The sequence below is a fragment of the Rhinatrema bivittatum genome, chromosome 2 (assembly GCF_901001135.1).
Source record: "Rhinatrema bivittatum chromosome 2, aRhiBiv1.1, whole genome shotgun sequence".
NCBI classification, from domain to species: domain Eukaryota; kingdom Metazoa; phylum Chordata; class Amphibia; order Gymnophiona; family Rhinatrematidae; genus Rhinatrema; species Rhinatrema bivittatum.
The window spans coordinates 413799839-413806026 of record NC_042616.1 but is presented as its reverse complement, the minus strand read 5'-3'; the positions used below and the strand labels follow the sequence as shown (position 1 = coordinate 413806026).

At 46.6% G+C, this 6188-nt stretch overlaps 1 protein-coding gene across 6 annotated transcripts in view; it reads left to right on the top strand.

Moving 5' to 3' along the window:
- The window catches only part of C2H22orf23 (chromosome 2 C22orf23 homolog), a 55464-nt gene that overhangs the window by 992 nt on the left and 48284 nt on the right, over positions 1-6188 (top strand). Inside the window, exon 1 of one of the 6 annotated variants that reach the window (XM_029590141.1) lies at positions 2604-2690. The exons of the other annotated variants lie outside the window; for them this stretch is intronic. The gene's annotated coding sequence lies outside the window, so the exon portion shown is untranslated. Of the gene's footprint in view, positions 1-2603; positions 2691-6188 lie in introns of those variants that run through there. 6 annotated transcript variants of the gene reach the window in all.

Here is a 6188-nt window from a genome sequence, read left to right as displayed (position 1 = left end):
ATAATTAATTTCCCTGCGCTCACACCCCTTTTCTCATTGAAGTCGCTCATCTTCCTCTCAAGCATTTTCCTTCGGCTCACACCCTTTCTCTCCTTTCCTCCCTCTCCTTCCTCTTAGCCTTTTCTCTCCTCTTAGATCCCTTCACCTTGCTGGGGTTTCTTTTAGGCTCATGGGCATTGGGGACCCCACCAACACTGCCAGATGCTTTCTATGCCCTACAAGATTTCTCATTAGCTGGTAGGGGTTGGAGACCCCACAGCATTTCCTGCTGCTTCCACTGCTGCATGAGACTTTTTTTTAGGCTGGTAGGGTTTGAAGATCCCGCCAGCACTTTCTGCTTCTTTGGCCATCATGCATGGAAAAAAAATATATAAACTTTGGTCTGCAGGCTGATTCGGCCATGAATGGGAACATTTTTGGTGGGCCAGAAAGATTTACTTCAGGGGCCAGATGTGGCCCACAGGCACTAGTTTGAGGAACCCAATATAAAGTGATCCTTTTTATTGAACTAACTTAATACTCTGAAGCAGGAATCCTGCTGTGGCAGGGTCCAAACTAATCAAAATATGTCCCTAACCTGATCCTCCAGGTCTCCTATTCCTCCCACTTCCCTTCCTTTGTCTCCACCCCACACCCCCATCCATTTCTCACTCCTTCACTGGCTCCTTCTCCCCTCCATCCCTCCCCTTGCCAGCATTCACACCCTGTCTCTCTCTCTCTTTCCACCCCCCACTCCCTCGCTCTGCTTTTCTTTCTCTCTCCCTACCACTCTCAAATCTTATCCCAAGCTCCTAGGCTCTGACTGACCACCATCCCATTCCTTCTAATGTCCTCAACAAGGTCTTCTGAGTTTTTATGTGCTGTGGTAAGAAAACATACCACAAGATATGCAGGCAACAGATCATGGTAAAAAAAAAAGGTGAATGAAAGGGATCACGTGCTCTTCAAACATCTAACTGTAAGCTTGCTCTCTTTACAGTTATTGCCCCTTCATTCACCTTTTCCGTTTCCTACCATAACCACCTTTTTTTCCTGTGTTCTGATTTGTTGGCTGAATGGCTGCTTTTGGATTGGTTGAATTGTATCATGGGATAGTTTGGATGGGTTTTTTTATTCCTTTATCACTTCTTGCTATTGTTAGCTCTGTAAACATTCCAGGCAATCTGTTGTTCAAAGTCATTCTTGAATATGCTTCTTGATATACTGATGATATATAACCTAATATTTATTCTCTTGCTTGCATGCTGGTTGTATTTATTTATTTTAAAACATATATCCTGCAAATCCACAGCTCTTAGCAGCTTACAAAGATAATTTACATAAATATTCAAACATAATATAAACATAAAATATCATCAAAACTAAAAGAAATAAAATACATGAAGATGCTGCAAATGCAAGCACTAAAACCAGAACGATAAAATCAATCAGTAAAAGCTTGCTGAAATAAAAAGGTATTTAGTAACTTTTTAAAAGACTTTAGGTGGAATTTTAAAAGTGATGCTTGTACAAAAAGGTCTGGATATTCCTAAAGGTGATGGTGGAGACTGGACAAGACTGCAGAGGAGGGAGATTAAGTATAAAAGTTATCAGATAATGGTCAGAGAGGGGAAGTACAGAGGTGGAGAAGCCTGAGAGCAGTTGAAAGAAAGGACTAGGTCTAGCAGTGGCCATGCTGGTGAGTGGAAACAGTAGCACAGAGTGGAAGATCAAATGAAAAGGTGTGGCAAGAAACTCTGAGCAAAAGGGTAGAGAGGTCATCAGTGTGGAATCTAAAGTCTCCAAGAATAAGTGAAGGGAAAGATAGTTCAAGGAAGAAGGAAAGCCACAAATCAAAGTCAGCAAGAAAGGAGATGGGAGCTTTTTAGCTGGGAGACGATAAATGACAGCTATCCACAGGGAAAGTAGGATGAAAGTCAGGTAGAGTGTCTTAAACTAAGAAAAGGAGTGGGCTTAAGGAAGAAAAATGGGTTGCAACCTGTAGGAGGAGAAGAGTAGCAGCCCAACACAACCACCATAGCTTGCCAAGTCTGGTATACAGGAGAAATGATAACCTTTTGGGTGTTTAACATGAAAATGCAGTCTTCCTGAAGATGATTTTAGGATGTAGCATTTTTATTTGAAGGCAACATAAAGTAGAGCCAGTCTTGGTCAAAGCAGGAAGATGGAGGGAATGAGAGATAAAGAGGTCATGAATGTAGGCAAGCTTACTGGGAACAGAGTGTGTAATCTACAAGGAAAATGAGAAGGAGAGAGAAGATTCAAAAAGGAGAGAGATGGAGGTAAGGTCGGAGGGGTGATGGGTTGAAGCACATAGATAGGGTAATAGTTGCCTTGAAGGACCAGGATTAAGATTTATGATTCTAGCTGAAAGGAGGAGGACAGAGGTACAGAGAGAAGTAGAAATGCAGTAAACTTGTTGAGCGTTTTCAGTTGGGACTTTAAGTCATTCCCACTCTAGCTCTTACTCACTCATTCTATGTTCTTATTCTTATATAGACTTGTTGCACTTAAGCCCCACCCACCTACTTTCCTATTTCTTGTACTTACCAAATACAATTAGAATACCTTAACATGGAACAGAATAATTTATAATCCCACAGAATGCTACATTCCACTGAGGCTTGGGCATCTGCCACCCCACACTCTTCAACAAGCACGTCACAATATCTGCTATAAGTCTATCTCAGGTCAGTATCATTTTTCCTTCTCTTTGATTCCTATGGCTCCACTATGACTCCTCTTCCTGATGTGTATCCTTCCCAACCTTATTCCTCATTGAGTCAAGACCACTGTCTACATTTTCTGTCTCCTCAGTTGTTCTGTTTTCTGCCCTGTCTACTGCTCTTGAGCTTCAAAATATGATCTCATTTTTTAATTCACAAAAACCTTCCTATGACTATGGATGGGCCGGTCAAGAGGGACCTTTGTATCCAAGAGGGTCTGCAGGCTAGTGGTATTCACTCATGCCTGCCAATACCCATACCCAGTCACTGCTGTAAGTGGACGTCTGCACTATGAAGCAACTACTATAAGCCTAGCAAAGTCAGCATCCTCAGGGCTAGGGTAGGGAGGGAAGCACAGATAAATCAAATTGCCAAGTATTTAGCGGAGTTGAGCATAAAGGATGTAACTAGTGGGTGCTGCCTGCTTTATTAGCTATGTAAACTGCATTTGCAGAATTAAGTTTGTTGGACCCTTTCTTCCTGTATCCTTTGTTACCACAGAATCCATGGCTTCAGGGGCAGGAAGGAGAGAGTAACCAGAAAATGCTTAACAACTGGTGTTGGAAGTGAGGTAACTAGCCCAGAGACCTTGATGCCCTGAGAACAGCTACCCTCGTGGTGGTCATCAAATATGGTGGCCCTGTTTCCCATTATTTGAAGGAGGACCAACTGAGAGAACATGGGTACCATGAGTCCTGGGTGGGAAGGACCTGGGGGAAGATCTGACCTCCACATCCCCCATTGGAAGGGCACCTACCAAAGGAAGGCAGTGCTTCTTGTTGCCCTGTTTTCTTACTCTCTCATGAACTTCACCAGACTGTTGCCCTGTGCCCCTCATTCTACACCCACACCATACTGCGCAGCTGCTGATTATTCCATCAACTACAGCTTTCTTGTACTTCTAGAAGACCTGCTGACATCAAGTTTATGAAGGTCAAGGGAAGTGTACACACCAGCAAAGGGTGCATCTAACTGGAGGTGGGGAAGCAACCACCAACCCCATTTGTTTGAAGACCTGAGATCCAAGAAATTGGCATGTCACCCCCAAGCGACACAGGAAGTGGGAGGAAAAAATAAGAAAATCAGTCAGCTCAAAAAAACAGAAAAGGTGACTAGGAAGAACAGCAAACCAAGGGAGAAAAGTTGAAAATCTATGGCTACAAATGCTTGTAGTCTGGGCAATAAAATCCTAGACCTGCAGGCCCTAATGGTGGAGATGGACTTGGACATCATTGCTGTTATAGAAAAATGGTTCACTGAGTCTCATGATTAAAATACAGCCACCCTGGGCTGTAACTTATTAAGGAAGGACAGAGAGGACAGAAAAGGAGGAGGAGTAGCATTTTATGTCAAAAATAATATCCAATCATCTGAAATGCAAGGAAGATGGGATAGGGAAGAAGCATTATGAACTGTCCTAAAAAAAGAAGATGGTACTTTTATTTACATCAGTGTGGTCTACAGAAGAGCTAGACAGACAGATGATCAAAGACATCCAAAAGGTGAGAAAGAATGGAGAAGTGTTGCTCATTGGAGACTTTAGTCTGTCAGATGTGGATTGGAGCATCCCTTCTGCAAACTCTACAAGAAGTAGAGAGAGAGTGGATAAACGACAAGGGGCTCTGCTCAAACAAATGGTAATAGAATCCACAAGAGAGGGTATGAAACTTGACCTAGGCTCACAAATGGAGATAATGGGGCGGATTTTCAGAGCCCTGCTCGCGTAAATCCGCCCAAAACCGGGCGGATTTACGCGAGCAGGGCCCTGCGCGCCGGGAAGCCTATTTTACATAGGCCTCCCGGCGCGCGCAGAGCCCCGGGACTCGCGTACGTCCCGGGGTTCTCGGAGGGGGGCGTGTCGGGGGCGGGGCCGGAGCGCGCGGCGTTGCGGGGGCGTGTCGGCAGCGTTTTGGGGGCGGGTACGGGGCGTGGCTACGGCCCGGGGGCGTGGCCGCGCCCTCCGTACCCGCCCCCAGGTCGCGGCCCGGCGCGCAGCAGGCCCGCTGGCGCGCGGGGATTTACGTCTCCCTCCGGGAGGCGTAAATCCCCCGACAAAGGTAAGGGGGGGGTGTAGACAGGGCCGGGTGGGTGGGTTAGGTAGGGGAAGGGAGGGTAAGGTGAGGGGAGGGCAAAGGAAAGTTCCCTCCAAGGCCGCTCCGATTTCGGAGCGGCCTTGGAGGGAACGGGGGGAGGCAGCGCGGCTCGGCGCGCGCAGGCTATACAAAATCGATAGCCTTGCGCGCGCCGATCCAGGATTTTAGTGGATACGCGCGGCTCCGCGCGTATCTACTAAAATCCAGCGTACTTTTGCTTGAGTCTGATGCGCAAGCAAAAGTAGGCTGATCGCGCTTCTTTTAAAATCTACCCCAATGTCTCTAATGTCCACGTAGGTACTACCTGAGGACCACTGATCATCAGAAGGTATGATTTGATATCGCAAATAAGATTCAGAGAAATCACACAAAGATCTGAGTTTTGAATTTCAAAAATATGGGCTTTGTCAAAATGATGATGTTCTTGGAGTAAGAACTGGAAGATTGGGAGAAAATAGATGAGGTGGAAAACAGTGGGACAATTTGAAAGGAGCTTGTTGGACTGAGCAGTGATCCCCCAGGCTTGGAGACATAAACACAGCCTGACTCCAGCCTTTCTTAAAACACTTTATCTTTATTTGCCACTTTAACACATATACATTAGTAGACTGCCTTTACCTTCAGAACAGTGTACTCCCATTACTCAGAGTTACTACTGCTTCCCTCAGTACTCATACAGCTTGTTACAGCTCAGTGTTTGGACAGCAATATTCTACAGGAGCTGCCTTCCTCCTGGAGACATGGGCCCGGTCTGACTAACCCACCTGGGTCCCAGCTCTTATTCCTCCCCTGTTGGGCCCTGCCCACAGAACTCTCTCTCACAAGGGGGATTAAAGGGGCCTGCACTGGTTTAAGGGGAAACATAGGGGCACTGCCTCACATACCGCCCCCCTCCACCTCAGCTTGGACTTATTGGTCTGAGCGTTTTCTCTCCCCCTGGATCCCATCCAGGGGAGTGCCTCACCTCCCCAGCCCCCTCTTTGCCTCCCATCAGTTAGACTAGGGATCAGAGCTCTAGGGTTGTGTTCATCCAAACCTCCCAAGGTTAACCTAGACCGCCCTACAACCACCACCCAATGTACTGCCTGCACCCCATGTCCTTGAACCAAGCCTCTTGCTGGCTCCTGATTCAAATTCCACCCCAGGAGAACTTCTTGGACTAGCTATGGTGTCTCCTCTGTTATCCCTTCAGCGCTGTCTGGCCACTTGCCTGTGCTGGTCGCTGGCTCCTTCACAGCCTCATTCACTGGGGTCTCCATAGTGCCATCTTCTGGGCTCTCCACGGTTCCTTCCTCTGGGTTCTCCTCCACAGCCTCACTCACTGGAGCATTCACAGCACCTCCCACTTGTCACGTCATCTCTTTCACTA